This window comes from Pinus tabuliformis, chromosome 8 (assembly GCF_031772625.1).
Source record: "Pinus tabuliformis cultivar Carrire ecotype Pingquan chromosome 8, CPIR1, whole genome shotgun sequence".
NCBI classification, from domain to species: domain Eukaryota; kingdom Viridiplantae; phylum Streptophyta; class Pinopsida; order Pinales; family Pinaceae; genus Pinus; species Pinus tabuliformis.
This window is the reverse complement of record NC_142294.1, coordinates 1,416,864,441-1,416,882,793: the sequence shown is the minus strand read 5'-3', so window position 1 is coordinate 1,416,882,793 and position 18,353 is coordinate 1,416,864,441. Positions and strand designations below refer to the sequence as shown.

Sequence of the window (18,353 nt, the reverse complement as noted above, 5' to 3'; positions counted from 1 at the left end):
AGATGTAGAATTGGATTCTCCATATAATGAGTACCCATGTTGCATACTTTTGATGGACACTGCTACATGAAAATATGAAATATAGGAAAAACATGATTGGAATCACGGTTTTTCATTTAATTCTTATTTTTCATGTAGCAAGGTCAATCAAAATTTTGCAACATGGGTATTCCTTGGATGAGGAATTAAATTTCTCATCCAAGAAGTACTCTTGCTCTAAATTTGAATAAAACCTTAAGAAGATAAATTGAAAATACAAGCTTAGAAACTACTTTTATTGTTTTATTATTTTTTAATACTTTTACTTTTTTACTCCAAAAATGGTGAATCATCCCCAATACTTTACATCACCATCTTGAATCCTATTGGTTCTTATAAAGTTTATTTTGGTTGTATATTTTTCTTAGGAGGCCCATTTTAGACCTCAAAATTTCTCTAATGTTCACTATTGCTAGTAACAAATCAAGCATGCACTAAATTTGTTTTACCCTGTAATGCTTTTGTTTGTACTAGAAACAAATCTAACATGCATGGTATTTGTCTTACCTTGCAATTCATGTTTTTGCGCTTTTGTTTTACCCTACAATGCTTCTTTATTTTGTCTTACACTAAATTTGTTTCACCTCACACTGGTTGTTTTTGCACTAGAAACAAATCTAGCTAGTGCTAGATTTGTTTTACCCTGAAATGCTTGTGTTTGTGCTAGAATAAGTCTAACACACTCTAGATTTGTTTTACCACATAATGCTCACTTTTGTGCTATAAACAATTATGGCACACGCTAGATTTGTTTTACCTTGCAATGCTTTCATTTGGGCTACAAACAAATGTAGTACTTACTGGATTATTTTATGTTATAATGTTTGTGTTTATGATAAAAGGAAATCTAGCACATGTTAGATTTGTTTTACTTTTCAATGTTGGTGTTTGTGCTAGAAAAAATACTAGCACTAGACTTGTTTTAGCCCGCAACGCTTTTGTTTGCGTTTATCCCTACACTAGATTTGTTTTACCTTAAAATGTTTTTGTTTATTCAACCCCTAGATTTGCTTTACCCTACAATGCTTTCTTTCGTGCTAGAAACAAATATAACATATGTTAGATTTTATTTAATCTAAAATTCTTTTATTTTTGGTAGAAACAAATCTAACACACGCTATATTTGTTTTACCCTCAAACACCTTTGTTTGTGTTAGTGCTACAAATCTAGTTAGTGCTAAATTTGTTTTATGTTACAATGCTAGTCTTTGTGCTAAAATTAGTTCTAGTCGGTGATGGATTTATTTTACCCAATAATGCTTGTGTTTGAGTTGAAAGAAGATCTAGCATATGCTAGATTTGTTTTTCCTACAATACTTGTGTTTGTGCTACAATCAAACGTAGCACGCACTAAATTTATGTTACCCTGTAATTTTTTGTGTGCTAGAAAAAAATCTAAAAAACACTAAATTTTTACCCTACAATTTCTTTTATTATGTTTTTTCTTACACTAGATTCATTTTACGTTACAATGCTTGTGTCTATGTTGGAAACAAATCTAGTGAGTGGTAGTTCTTTTTTACCTTGCAATGCTTTTGTTTATGTGGCCGAAGGTGGAGGAGCAAAAAATCATCTAAATCAATGTGGAAGTATGCATCCATGAGAGTCTCATTGCTAATGTGGATATTTCCTTAGATGGTTAGACTAGGTAAAATTTGGATTACTCAAAGATTCTATTTAGGTGTCATTATTGTCATGAAGTTGGACACATTTAGAAACATTGACCCAAATGGGGCCCTACAAAGTGGATCAGAACATTTTTCCAGAGCAATTCTCTCCTATCAATAAGTTTTCTAGAACTCCTCACTCAAAGGAGATCTATATAGGTTCAAGTACGTGCAACTCTTCGTAATAAATTTTATTTGACAACCTTCCAACCAATAAGTCAACAATCCACTCTCACCCTCATATTATTCTCTCATGTTGTTTCTCTTGAGTCCTATATCTACCCTACAATTGGTACCTCTTCCTCCCTCTCCACTTCTAGATGAACTGTGCTCGACTCTTGTGGAGCCCTCTATCCTTGAATCCATCTTCCCTGCCCTATCACACTCACCTTCACGATTCTCTTCCATTGTTCTTAGGAGAGGAAATGGACCTATGATCTCTGGCTTGAGAAGAATCATTTTATGATTCTCCCTTCTACTGATAGCCTAGCGATGGATCCCCCTACTATATGCCGAGTTGGTAGAAATTCAAGTCTACTTAAACCTGACGAGAAATCCAAAGTGGAAACCAAAGAATGAAAACAAGCTTTTATTGGAAGGTCCCTTAGAGAAAAATTAGCTTTGTCCAAAGGTGCTCTAGGTATTTTCTCTCCTTCAAGTCAAGGGGCATGAGGGTTCCTGGAAACATACTTCCCTCAAAATATTGATCGTTTCCATTAAACCTGATATTTTAATGATCGAGAAAACTATGTACTCTCATTCAAAGGTGTGAATAATCCTTTAAGGTTTTTTGAGGAACTTGTAGTTTAGTCACATTGACTCAAATGGTTTTCTAGGGGGTCTAATAGTAACATGGAACTTGAATTTCAAGGCCACACATGATGTTTGCATCAATAACAAGGGATTGATTAGACTCTGCCATTTTGTAATTTACAACATGTCATTAATATACGTATCTTTTTTTATTAAAAATTACTAATGCCTAAAAACCCAACTCAAATAAATTCCGAATAAAGTCGGAGTATAAGAGAACAATGAACTAAAAAAAATGTTGATAAAATCTTGGATATGCAAGTAGTTCAAAATGGGGTACCTTATTTCATTCCTAGCATTTAAATTTGATTATGAGGAGTTCTTTCAATCCACTCATGCCTTAAACTTCCAAGTAAAAATAACCTATAAGTTACTTGCATGTTAGTCTCTAACACATGTATAAATCAATCTCTTTATTTGTTTTTGAGCTTTATTTGCCAATACCAATTCAATATTGTGACTAAGTTAGCACAACAATGGGGCCAAGCATAGCTTGACTCAAATATACTTTAATGACTGCAATTTTTGAACTATGATAATTATTAAAAAGAATGTTGTCATTCAATGTCATGGAAGTTATGCATGGCCTACCTATGAGAGTTTCACCATGTGTACAAATACAAATACAAAAAATAATAAAATGTGTATGTGTGTATTGACATGTGCATGCACAAACACAATCAACTAGGACGTATGGGCATGCATTTGCATGGGTGTGAAGTGTACACGCACACATACACTCCCATTTCCATGTGCAAGCATGGGACATGTGGGGGAAGTGAAAACATGTGGAAATCACATAGGTATATGCGTGTGTGTGTGCACGTGTTATATAGAATATATATGAAAGATATTCAGCATAACAAAAGATATTTTAAAATGGTGTAAGTGTGTAAGTGGATCTTTAGGATCGAGAGAAAAAATAAAATTGAAAAAATACTAAGTTACTAGCATTGTCACCAAAAGGTGCAACAACATGTTGATAGTGTTTTAGGGTTTTTTGACCCTTTGAATATATATATATATATAAACAATTGAAATACATGCAGAAGGATATGCAGTCTTGGAAATGAAAATGGTGCTAAATGACATGTGGGCCCAATAATAATACCATGAATGGTTTGAGAGACCCTTGTTCCAATGTTGAAAACCCTAAGTGGAGGAAGGAAATGGTGAAAAGAATACAAGGTGTATATGTTGTATAAGGAAAGTAGAGTGTCTCTCTTGAATAGCGAGTTGTGGCCTATTATGTCGCAATAACAAGTGGTTGCTAGTAATAGAGTATCAACCAAACTAGACTAATAATAGGTGATTGTTTGTAATACACTAACAATAATAGGTGGTTGATTATAATATACGGTTTTGTGAATGAGGATCTTAATCGCCTCCTTAAAAACAATTTAAAATTTAAGAATAAATAAATAACATAGACAAATAAAAACATGCAATATATTTCACTAGAACAAAGTAAAATGCTACAACCACCAAAACCCAAATTAAAAACCATTAAGAAATGGTTCATATAACTAACCCAAGTACCAACTTGTGACACTTTCGAAAATGACATTATTTTGTTGTAGCAAGCTAGAAACATGCTAAGTGATATGTTATTTTCATGTTTTTTTAACGTAAGGCACACAATCTAACAAAAATTATGTGAAACAACTTCAAAGTTCTTATAAAGTGGTATAGAGTACAATATATGGAAAAAAATAAGCTATTTATAATATTTCACAAAAAATGGTTAAACATATAGTTGCTAATTATTGCTATTAGCATGGAAATTGAAACATGTATCTTACGAGGTATGATACATCCAATCAATGTGCTTAGTGTCTTGTTCTTAGAGCTAAAGAGAAAAATAATGTAAGTATGGTTTCGTCCTCCTTGCTTTACTATACTTCCTAAGCCAACCTAATTGGTGCTTAACTAAACTATAAATGGTTTTTGGTCCTTTCTATTGGTTCTTGGTCAAGCCAACTGAACATAGACAAGAGCGAGATACTCTTTAGATTTCTCCTCATTCATCACACAATTTTGGTTTATTTTGATACCTGCAAAAAACACCATTATGAAACTTCAAGTCATTCACTTTTTCAATCTCCACGTAGTCTTCTATAAAATATGAATTGTAATTCAGGGCTAAAATCATATATATATATATATATATATATATATATATATATATATATATATATATATATATATTCAATTTTTTGATTCACCCCTTGTTTAAAATAGATTGGAGAAACCGAGTCTCTTATATATGTGAAAATAAAATTCCATTCGAATGAGAGGTCAATATTGACTACTCACTTGAGTTGGTGAGTTACATTTTTCAATTGATTAAAATAAACTCATTTTATTTCTTTGGAACCAACGACACTAGCTAGGGCTCATCCTACATAGAAATGGCACATGCTGGGGCACAATAAAATATGTGGACCTTGTAGGTAAAGGGAAACGTTTGATTCTTTTGCTCATCACTCTAGGTCTCACTCTATCCGTGGTATCTCTCTCGGATGGAGCTCATTAGTTCATTGTGGAGTCAATAAATTGATCTATGTTTCACATTATTAGAATTGACTTTGCTTGATGTGCATATTTGGCTGAGAATCTATCCTCTTCTCCCATCATACACTTAAGTAGGATCCCAAAAGGATTCCTCAAATGCAATTAGCACCCAATGCACAATACCCAGTAACCTTAAGCTTCAACAAAATCCTATGTGATTTGTCCATCCCTCGAGGGAAGACGCCTAAGGTAAGAAAATGAGATATGTCCTGGTATCATGGGGACCAGTGATATCAAATCATATTGGGGCTCTTGAAATTGATCCAAAGACCTAGGAATTGTTATTGTGGAAAGTGGCAATTTCTAGTGAGAACATGACTAGTAAAACGTGTAGATGAAACCATGTAATAGTGCCGACTCCATACCAAGAAAACATAATAATAACCTGGTAGGATGTTAAAAACAATGTGAAAAATGCACAATTCACAAGTCAAGCATGGAGCTAAGGATAAACATGAAACTAAAATCTCTTTAAATTAGTCCCAAAAATACTATAATTAATGCAAGAGTTTAAAATCTATTAACGCAACTGCAAAATTAACTTCACTAGGAACATCCAACCATATGAAGCAACAAAAAATTGGTTGATAATATAACTACACTCTATGAAATAAAATTCCAATATTAAAGATTTGAATTCTTTCATACATCTTCAGAGATTCCATGTCAATGTAATATACAAAAGATGGACCAAACTCATAGAACTCTAGGGTTTGAAGGTAAACCCTAGCCTCCTCTGAAATCAATGGCCAGAATAACCCAATAGCCAACTGTTAATTGCCCAAAATATATACCTGTGGTAACAAGTGGAAAGAATTCACACATCAAAAAATGGTAAAAGTAAATTTGTGGACGTTAATTTACATTTCATGAACATGCCTATCTCAATACATGTTAACAGGGGACTATAATAAAAAATTAAAATGAAAAGTTTCTCCACATCTTAAAGATTAGGATTCAAATATCTAATGGAGCACCCATTATTATCATGAGGAAACATGCAAATAAGTCAACTCTATTGTGCAATGCAATTTAGTGTTGACTGGTCTAGATGAACTCAGATATGATGGTGTTCATCTTTTTAATAAATGCATGTCCCTACACAGCAACTCTGTACACTTCTAGTAATGAGTTAGCTGGATGGAAAATGTTCTCGAGGATTCAAAATTGAGATTGTAGTTGGCATAAGTTTGCATCAAATTTGTTGCAACTTTCACATGCAATCGAGGTGAAGTGCTAGTGGCAGGGGTAATAGGTCCCAAAACTAATGTGATTGAAAGATAGTGGATAGAAATTAGACGCATTTGAAAAAATGCATAGAAGTTGAAATCAGAGAAGTTTCTTTTGCATGTTTCATTGCATTTCCATTGGATTCCAATCCATAGTTGTGATCTTTACCACCATAAGATAGTGCCATGGACAGGCTTAGCCTACCTAGACTACCCATCCATTTTTCCATATTTCCTCTTAACTTTTTCAGCCTTCCTTAAGCCAGACATATAGAAGATGCTTTAGGAGAAGCATTGAAAGTTCAAAAGGATTATGTTCTAAACAAAAGATGGTCATAAATTAGAAGGATTTTGTAACATTTAAACTGCACTTATATGATCTTGATTCAAGACATCTACTCAAAAGTAGCCAAAGAATCAATAGATAATCTAAAAATTACATATATATGACACATGCTTGGAAAGGTTGGTGTCAATATTATTCTAAATCACTAAATAGGAGTTTCACCTACAACATTTTTTTTTGCTCTATGGGATTTAAAGATACATTTGTAAATGTTTTCATATATTGAGAATGTAAGCTATACCAATCACATACATAAACATATTAGTAAATGTAGTTGAAATAACCCAATAGGCATTAATTGTATAGATTTAACATCCATATTAATATTGATAATGATAGATAGATATAAATAAAAGTAATATTATAAAAATAATAATTATATTATATTATATTATTAAAAATAATTGCTATTATTATTATTTATTTTTAAAAATAATTGTTATTATTATTATTTATTTTTTAAACCCTATCATTATTATAAATCCAAGGTATTAATATTATTAACTCTTTGGATTATGAATCCTAATGACTAATATTATAAATCCTAGGGATTTTTAAAACCAAACGATTATAAACACTAATGATTATATTGTTAATAAAGGGATCAATAATATAAAACAAATGGATTGATACTATAAACCCAATGGATCAATAAACCCAAAAGATGAACAATATATACCCAAGGGATTATTCATAATAATTTATTTATATATTATATATAAATTTAATATATAAATATTATATATATATATATATATATATATATATATATATATATATATATATATATATATATATATATATATATATATATATATATATATATATATATATATATATATATATATATATATATATATATATATATATATATATATATAATTAAATATATTTAATCGCTACAATAATAGAATGTAAAACTAAACATAATAAACGCTTATAAATACATATATCTGAAAAGAATTAAACATCATAGATTAATAATTTTGCTATCATATACTTCTAGACTGTGTTATTTATAATAAAAAATTTGATGCACATTAATAGTAGCATACAAATATAACAAAGAAAAACATATTTGGAGACATATTTTAAATAATAAACTTTATTTCCAATAAATCATTAAAACCAAATATTGATGTTGGTATAGACAACTATCGACTTAAATAAAACATAATAATAATTATCCAATAAATTCTTAAACCAAAACTCTTTTAATAATCACTCATGTTGGCTCTATATTCATGTCGTCAACCTATAGTTTAGCCTACTGGATGATAACATTATGATCTAGTTTCCTAACACCATATCTCCTTGAATTTATGGTTTACTTTGGAAGGGGTACATTTTACTGATCCTTAGGTTGTGGTGGACAATGGAGGATCTATATTGTGAGTTGGGGTGAATCGATCATTTACTGCGGGGCTGTGTGATTTGAATATAACCTGTGGGAATTGTGAAGGGTGGTTGTATACCATTATCCTTTGGATAAAATTCCACCAAACAAGTGGCTTTCATAGTCTATATTTGGTTTAGTAGCGGGGAAGAATAAAATATTATTTTTGGTATCTTCACCATACATCACCATAAACCTCGATATATAGTTGATAAATGCATCAGTGGGGCTAACCATGGTCTACCTAGGATTATAGGATGCCCTCCTAAGGAGGCTTTAGGATACGACACTAGGAAGTCAAAAATATACTCCTAAGAGTCCATAAAAATGAAAACATCTTCTAGAATCCATTCTAGTAATATTTTAGATTGATCAACTAGTGCTAACATAGTGGGAGTAGGTATAAGGTTAGTAAGTCCAATAAATTATAGTTCAGATTTGGTCATGACATTTATTGTGAAACTCGGGTCAAGAAATGGATTTGGAATAATCATTTTTCCCAATAGAAAAGGTTATTATTATATTTCTAAGGTCATCACACTTATTAGGTAGGGTTTTTCCTAGCATTAGTTATGATAGCATCCCTACAACAATAACAATGGGAGGATTCCTAGTTTTCAACCAATACTTTTTACACATATCTCACTTACATTTTTAACACAAATTGAGATGTCCTTGATCGTTCTAAGCAATGGAATACTAAAAAAAATATTTTTCAATTATTTCATAAATTCAAACTTAATGTTGAAAATGCAGCAAGAAAAGTCTCTATTTTAATTTTTTCCTTAATTAAAATTGAGGAAAATAGAAATTTCAATTTCAGCAGAATACTTGGAGGTAGTTAACTGAGGTGACATGGCTCTTATCACTCAATTAACTCAGTAAATTAAAGTTGGAGACACTTGAGTTCAGTTATACATGATTTCTTGTTAATTTGTAGCAATATATTTCAATTAATTTAAGTTATTGTCAGTTTAACTAGTTCTAACCGTTAGAAGAACTAGTGGAGGTCAAGTTTTGCATGTTGAACTTTTTCCACACTGAGTGATGAACTAGCAAGCTGCCAAAATACGCATGCAGAGAATTCTAGTTACCTAGTTGATATTGGAGTTCAAGGGTAGTGTACTATCAGTTGTAAACTAATCCATGTTATAGAGGTGGTGCATGCAGTCATAGGATTGGCCTATGGTAATTGCGCAATTCCTTGGTGTGAAATTCCTAAATAATAGGGTAAATTTCCCAAGGGAACAATGCAAGGAAATAGGAGCTTGGGAAGGCTTGAAATTGGATAAGTATTGGCCAAATTTGGTTAGTCAGGAAGGGGGATAGACTATACTAGTGCAGGGTGTCGTTAGGCTTGAGAAAACATTGTATTTCTTCTCTATTTTCATACTGAATTCACCCCAAAACATCACAACGTTATTCAGTAACATATGCAATTATATAGAAAGAACAATATCATCATGGTTCTGCACCCAATTTGGTACTTACGGTTCAACACTTAGTTCGGTGCTTATGGTTCTACACCTAGTTCACCCCAACCCTCTCAGTAGTGTCCTAGTTTCCATTGTTTCTAACGTATGCATTCCTTAATCTCCTATATAATTCTATTTATGTCATGTTAATAAGGTGTTTAATGTGGGGTTCACGATTCATAGAACTCCTTAATTTTATTACATATTTTTGGTAAGAGGAAGGTTTAATGTTCTCATGCTCTAATGTTTTCACTAGTTCCTTAACTACTTCAATTAAACTCATATTATCTTGTTAACAATTGATAGAGACAAGACACAATGGGTTGCATTATGGTCTTGGGATCAATTTATCTTACCATTTTTTTAAAAGCATCCATGAGGATTCTAAAAATAGTATTACTTCTTACTTCTTATATTTTTGACCATTTTAATACCTATAATTCTTTTAAAAATAGTCAGGATCCTATATTAAAATAATTGACATTTAACTACATTAGACTTTTGTTCTAAGTTTTATTTTATAATTTTATAGGATTGATAATGAATAGTTCAATTATCTAGCGATGATAACTCATTTTTATCCACCTTAAGGTGTTTTGGAGTTCTCCATCATGTTGTGTACAATATAGGTATGAGTGATGGGCCTATATTCTGGGATTTTGATTTTTTGAAGTATATCTTGGCATTCTTGACCTATATGTTTATAGTTAAATTATTGGAAGGATATTGTACATGCTTAGGGGAAATTTCTAAAATGTCAAAATATTGAAACAAAGTTTTCACTACAACAACTTCTTCATTAGGAGTTTGTGTACTAGTTGACTCCTTGATTTCATCCATTCTATAATCAACTCCAAGAAAATCCATGATCATCTAACCATCAACAACAAATTGTTGTGATGAAATATTCATTGGAGTTTTCTCTATTTTTCTAGAAGATGGATTCTCCTTTTCTGAAACTCTACATTTTTTCCATACCTACCATGGCCTTTTAGTTTACTTACATTCCCTTATGACTATGCTCTTTTCATACAGTGGTTCACTATGTTTAAATGGATTAGGGTTACAAGGAAACAACAATTGTCTTCCACTCACAAAAAAAAAAGGATATAAATTGTCTTCTAATTAGACAAGAAGATATAGATTGTCTCCAAATCTTACAAAAAAGGACAAAAATTATCTTCCAATTACTTAAAAATATAATATTTGTATTTGAATTGTGGAAATTTCCTTCTAGCTACAAAATAGTTGTCTCCTAGTTACACAATAAGGCAAAAAATGGAATCCTAATAACACAAGTGGACAAAAATATTCCTTCCAATTACAAAAGAATTAAAACCAAGTTTTTGAATCCATCAATTACTATGATGTAAATTTGATAGGCACTCCCAACTCTCAAGTAAATTCTTGATCATCTGTTTCCTTTTAAAGTGTCCTCCACATGGCTTTTGACTTTTATTTTTACACATCATTTAAATATTATGTATTATTTGTTTTTTATTAAACTCAATAGTAGGGAATTAACTTCCATGGAATATTCTAAAATATTCATAGAAATATATACAAATCAATGGTTGAGATTTATCTCAAAAGTAGTTATGCTCTTTTAAACATTTTAATTAAATTGATTAATTAAAATAATGTCATATGAAGTGAGTTGGGATTTTTGGGACACGTGGCATCTATAAGGCATGGTATTATCCAATGGGATTGTAACAAAGCATATTTATAGACTAAGGTTCTCCAATGTAAAGTTGAGGTAAATCTTCATGATTAAGAATCTTATTCCATGTTTTTTAAAATTTATATATGTTTAACATATATATTAATTATTTTCATAAATAATAATAATATTTAAAATAATTATAATTTGTTTAGGTTTTATTATGTTTTACTTCTAGCAACATGAGATGCATATGAAGTAATTGTTCTGATTCTTATTATGGATTGCTGAAAATATGCTTTCACCATCTCTCTCTCTCTCTCTTTGTCTTCCTTCCACCCTCTCTCCAGCATGATCTCAGTCTCACCTTCTCTCCCCACTCTCTCCCAAATCATCTCTTTCTCATGATCTTTCCACTTGAATTTATCTCCCCATCTGCTCCCTCTCCTTCTCTCATAATAATAAAAAACTTACAATATTAAATACATATTAAATTATAATAATAGTAAATTATAATATAAAAAAGAAACCGTATTCCAAAAACAAATCAAAAAAATCTTTAATTTTTTTTATAATGGAATAAAATAACTAATAACATTTGGATATATATATATATATATATATATATATATATATATATATATATATATATATATATATATATATATATTCCACTCCAGATCGATTCAAAGTGGATAAGTGAGAATTATTTACGCATCTGCTACTATTCATCTATATAGCTCTTTTCTATGTATTCATGGGTGTACTCTAATTTAATGTATCTAGGGTTTTGTTGTGCATAAAGTGCTTTACTCACAATCACTATGTTTATACACAGTTTTTGTTAGTTTTATTTAGGCCTTTTACTCCATTTTCCCATTACAAAGGTTCAATATTACATAAATTAAATAGAACATTATTATTTTAATCACGGGTAACAATTTCTATCACCAATTTAATTTATATAACTATGCTAATTATTATGAGTAATCCTATTTTATCATCCACCTTGCTGCCAACTCCTCCACAATTTCTTGATTGTGCTACATTCTCTTTGTCTTCACCATTAATTTGATGTTCATAACCCTTGCATTATGCACATTTATGCTAATGAATAATGTTTATAGTACTCTTATTAATAATTTTTTTGTTCAAATACATATCATTATGTTGTTTGATTGTGCTACATTCTCTTTGTCTTCATCATTAATTTGATGTTCATAACCTTTGCATTATGGGCATTTACATTCATCCTAAGGAATAATGTTTATATTATTCTTATTCCTAGTTTTTTTGTTCAAATAAATATCATTTTGTTGTTGTCAACCCTGGTTTATTTCCACAATGCTTGAAGTACCTAATTTATCTCTGTGAAATAATGTATTTTGCAGTAAGATTTATACTTGGTTGAATTGATGTTTAAATTTTATTTTAATAACCATTAATTATTTGTCACATTTTATTCCAAAAATATTTGTTTTTAAATTATGAGATATTACTTATTTATTTGACATCAAAGTTTCTTTGCAACATCTATTTGGTTAATTTTTAGTTTACAAAAATAATTTATTTGGTTAATTTTTATTTCAAAATCTATATTAATATTCTCAAAGCATGTTAACTCAAGTCAATGAACGAAGTTTTTTCTTAGTTTATTTATCCATTAAAAATTACAACATTTATAATAACTAAAAATTAGTTATTTAAAAGTTTTATTTTATTTTATTTTAACTTTTTAATTTATCATTTAAAATATAAATATTTTATATGAAAAAAATAATTGGGTGGTAAATTTTTAATATATTTTATCTGTAAATTTTGTTATAATAGCTTGTTTTTTTCTCAGAACGTAATATTTATAAATAAATCATAATATTAAAATCTTATTCCATGGAAGATTGAGACTTACTAGTGCAATTTAAAAAAGATTTATGATTATTTCAATTTTCAGTGTAATATACTTTGATTCATATATTTTATTAATATATTTTTATCTATATATTATATTTTATTAATATATTTCTATCTGTATATTATATTTTATTTTATTTTTGTATCTTTTTTCAGCATTGATTAGTTATTTTATGTTTTGGATTTTTTCGATTTAATTTGAGCAAACAATTTTTGGTAATTTTTTGTTATTTGAAATATGTTTTTGAATGCATCAATTACTAGGGTGTAAATTTGATGGGAACTACCACATGTCAAGTAAATTCTTGATCATGGGTTCCCTTTTAAAAGTTTCCTTCACATGGCTTTTCATTTTTATTTTTACCAGTCATTTAAATACCATGTATTAATTTGTTTTTGTTAGCAAGCTCAATTAACTTCCATGGAATATTCTAGAATATTCATAATAGTTTACACAAATCAATGGTTGAGATTTATCTCAAAAGTAGTTATTCTCTTTTAACCATTTTAATTAAATTGATTAAATAAAAAAATGTCATATGAAGTGAGTTGTGATTTTTGGCACATGTAGTATTGATAAGGCATGGTATTGTCCAATCGGTTTCTAACAAATTCTATTTATAGATTAAGATTCTCCAATGGTAGGTCTCCATTATTAAGAATCTTATTCCATGTTTTTTTAAATGTATGTATGTTTAACATATATATTAAAGTATTTTTGTAAATAATAATAATATTTAAATTAATGATAATTTCTTTAGTTTTTATTATTTTTTTACTTTAGCAACATGAGATGCATATGAAATATTTTTTTTGATTCTTACTATGGATTGTTACAAATATGATTTTACCATCCATCTCTCTTTCTCTATCTCTTGCATGATCTCTCTCTCAACTTCACTCCCCACTCTCTCCCAATTCATCTCTATCTCATCATCCTTCCCCTTAAATTTATCTCCCCATCTCCTCCCTCTCCTTCTCTCTTTATCCCCCCGCCTCTCCCTCTCTCTCCTCCCTCCCTCACTCTATCCTTTTCTCTCAATCCTTCCATCGCTCTCTCCCCCTTCTCTTCTACATGGTCTTGATATCTTTCTCTACCCACACATTCTCTCAGTATCCCCCTCTTATTCTCTCTCTCTATCTCCCATGCCCTATCTCTCAAACCGTCCCTATTTTCCCCATATATCTCTCTCTCTTTCTCAAACCATCCATATTTTCCCTCACTCCCCCTCAAGCCACCACTATTTTCCCATCACTCCCTCTCTCTTTGTAGCTCTCCCCCTTTTCCATGTACATATTGTCTCACACACTCTCATGCTATTCCCTAATCCCTCTCTCGCCTCCCTCTCTCTCTCATGCTCCCTTTCTTTCTCTTCACTTCCATGCTCCCTCTCTCTCTCTGCCCCCATCCCTTGCACTATCCCTCAAACCGGCCCCATTGCCCCCCTCTCATTCTACCCCCACCTCTCTCTCTCTCTCTCATGCCCTCTCTTTCTGCATCATTGTTTCCCTCCCTCACTCTCTCGTCCTCCCTATATCCCTCCCTCTCTCTATTTCTCTTTGTCCCTCTACTCTTTGATCACTCTCCCCTCTAACTCGCACCCCTGTCCCTTCCCCTCTCTCTTGCTCGCGGCCCCCGTTATCCTCTCTCTCTCTCATGCAACATCCCTCTCTCTCTCTCTGCCCCAAATTGAGCTTCCACTCCCTGTCCCTATCTCTCTTTTCCTACTGCTCTCTTTCCCTCTCCCCCCAACCTTATACTCACATTCTCTCTCCCCTTCTCACTCTCACCCTCCCTCTCTCTTCTGCCCCCCCCCACTTTTATCTCTCCCCCCTTCCCTCCATCCCTTCCTCCTCCACCTCCCCATCCCCCCCATCCTCTTCCTTTATTTCCTCCTCTGGTTCCCCATCCATCCCCACCCCTTCCTCTGCCTCTTCCCCCTCCGTCTCTTCTGCATATTCCCCCTCCTCCCCCTCCTCCTTCTCCTCCTCCTCAACTACATCCTCCCCCTCAGCCTTCTCCTCTCTCCCTTCACCCTCCTGTCCTCCCCCTCCTCTACCTCTACCTCCCCCCCGCCTCCACCTCTACCTCTCCCCCCGCCGTCCTCTTCTTCCCTCCACTGCTGCCTACTTCTCCTTCCCCTCCTCTCCCTCTCCCTCACCCTCTTCCTTCTCCAAATCCTCCCCTTCAACCTCTTCCTCCTCCCTGTCATTCACCTCTGCCTTTTCCCCCTTCTCTCCTGCTACCTCCCCCTCGTCTCACCCCCCTCCTCCCCTCCTGCCCCGCTTCCAACTTCACCCCTACTCCTCCCCTTGTCCCCCACCTCCTCCTTCACCTCCTCCCTTCCTCCCCCACATCCTCCTCTCCTCCTGCCTCCCTCCTTGCCCTCCCTCTTCTCCATTTACCATCTCCCTCACCACTTATTCCTCCTCCCCCTCCTCTCTTGCTGCCTCCACATCCTCCTCTACCCCCCTTCCCCCCAAACCTTAGCCTTTTCGCCCTCTGCATCTTCCGCCTCTTCCCCCTCCCCTCCTCCTCTTCCCCCTCCTCCTCCTCTCTCTGCTTCTCCTCTTACTCTACCTCCTCCACCTCCTCCCCCTTCGCCTCCCTCTTCCTCCACCCCTTCCACCTCCTCTCCCTCCCTTTCCTCCTCCCCCACCTCTCCCTTTGCCTCTCCCCCTACCTCCTCCCCCTCCCCCTTTTCCTCCTCCTCCTCCCCCTCCACCTCTTCACCCTCCTCTCTCGCCGCCTCCCACTCCTCCTCCCCTTCCTCTGCCTCCTCCTCTGCCTCTTCCTCCTTAGCTTCCTCCCTCACTTCTGCCTCCTCCTCCTCCTCCACCTCATCCTCCTAAGAAAAAAATAAAAATAATAATAATAAAAATAATTACATATCATTTCATTGCCTTTATTTATACTAGTTAGGATACTTACATATTTTCATATTATTTTACAGTGAATGATAATTCAGTTATCACTACTTGAATGTTAATCCAACAAATAATCTACATAAAAAAATGCAATATAAATAATTAATTATATGTTCTCAAATGCAATTGCAAATAGCTTCCTTGACATTGGAGCAAATCAGGTTAGAGTGCCCCAAACACAAAATTACAAAAACATTCTATGTATGACCAATACCTTCCCAGTTAAGATGTATTTCTGATCTAATTACAATTGATCACCATTATACCAGAACAGATCGGTCTTTCGAAATTGTAACCATTCAACTTTTCTTGTTATTTGTGTTTAAATCTCAAAAGAAAATTTAATTTCCTAATGATGGGTGAGGAGACAAATATTGATATGAAATGTGTGAACAAAAGTATAATGGGGCAGTAAAAGTATAAATAAATGTTATCCATAGTTGCAGAAAAATAATTATAAACAAGACTTTGAAACAAGTGCTCAACATTTCAAATGTAAGAACAAAATTATCCATAAATGCTATTTGTAGATGCGGAAGGAATTATCCATAAATGTTATCTAACACAACAAGGAATAACAAGGAATAATAGAGAGAAGATGTCCTTGCAGGGTAGAGAACCGTTGTACGTCCTCCTCACATATTGAATTCCGTACACTGAGATTTATGTATATTTATTAGCTCACGATGTACAAGAAGATTTAACTTCCAGTATTACGGAGAGAATTAGTCGAAGTTAAGTGAGTTTATTTGTACGAAAATATTTATACACTCAAGCTATAAAGCAAAGGAAAATATTTGTCTTACAAGATTTGATATGGCTGATATATGTATTACAATAATAATTTGAAATGTAGCTTAATAATATTACAGATCTTGTAATTAGCTTTGAAATCTATAAAACCAGATTTAATAAATAGTCAAAAATTGTAATTAGGTTGCATAGTAGAGGAGAGTTAAATTAGGAATAATTGTGTTGGGAGTCAATCAACTCATGAAATAGTCCGATTAAGTTGATAGAAATAAAAACAACTTTTAATTCCACAAGCAAAAATAAAGCAGTTAAACGTGATGGATTGATTAAACTAGCATGAAACCAATAAAAATTTAATTGAAGAAGGATACAAAATAATAAAAGATATGATAAGAACCTTAAAACTGATTAAACTGCAAAGTAGTTCAATTATTAAACTAGATTAAACCAGATTCATCGCAAATTCATGTTGCCATTGTGGGGAAAATATTGAATGAGAATGGAAAGTATTACATACGTGTAGCTCCAATTTTTCTGGTGAAAGATGTTGAAAGATTTATATCATACTATAGTCTCGTTTCTCCTTTTTTCCATTGAGCTCATCAGAGAAATCAACATTAACATCCTCTTGCAACGTAGGATGACATGAACACGGTACCAAGAAATGAACACGCAATCAAATTGATAGAAAATAATGATATATAGATGGAATTCGATGCCATATAAATGGAATTCGATGCCATCCACACATAAGGTCATTGATAAACATACATGCGTTGCTTTCTGTCACCAAAAGCCACGCTGATTGCATGATCCACAATATCTGAAATTCCTTCACTCACAATATTCATAATCGGCCTTGCCCATTCCACTATTCCCCACATTTTTATTGACAATCAATTGCTCCTGCTCCAAGGGACAACACCAAGGTATCATCCACCCCATTAACAGACACAAAGTCAACCTTATTATTCAACACATGAGTAATGGCCGCTACTGTGGGATTGTTCATCACACACCCTCCATCTATTCCCATAATTGTTGTTTGCCCATCCACGGACTTAATGGGAATAGGCATCTCAAATACCGGAGAGCACATGGTCGCATGACAGACTTCCCACATACTGCAAGTGTAATTCTTCATGTGCTTTGCACTTCCCTCTGCGAACAAGAATGGTGAACCGCTGCATAAATCGTCGCAGGGTATCAGAATCGGGTTCACTGTGTCTCTCAATGTTAATGGTCGCCCATTGCTACTTCTGAATATCCACCGCAAATTGATGCAGCCGCTGCCTTGAGCCTCAGGATTAACCTGCCCAGCAACCCACATGATGACGGCGTTTTAGTATTAACATGTGTTTCCCCTTTTGTATAATGAAATCCATCATCTCTTGGGCCATGTAAAGAGCTCTGCGGTTTTCACCCTTTGCAAATAAGGCACTCCTCTCCCACTTCCTTCAACGGCTATATTCCCTTCCAAGGCCCCTTTGAAAGTTTCATCGACTCCAAAGTTTCATGGTTTCCATTATATAAATGCAAGTGGCCATTATCAGAGTGCA

General features: G+C 33.2%; 1 pseudogene; it reads right to left on the bottom strand.

The window, feature by feature from the left end:
• Nucleotides 1-17,680: 17,680 nt before the first annotated feature.
• Nucleotides 17,681-18,124, bottom strand: LOC149240900 (putative inactive patatin-like protein 9 pseudogene; annotated as a pseudogene).
• Between the last annotated feature and the right edge of the window lie 229 nt (nucleotides 18,125-18,353).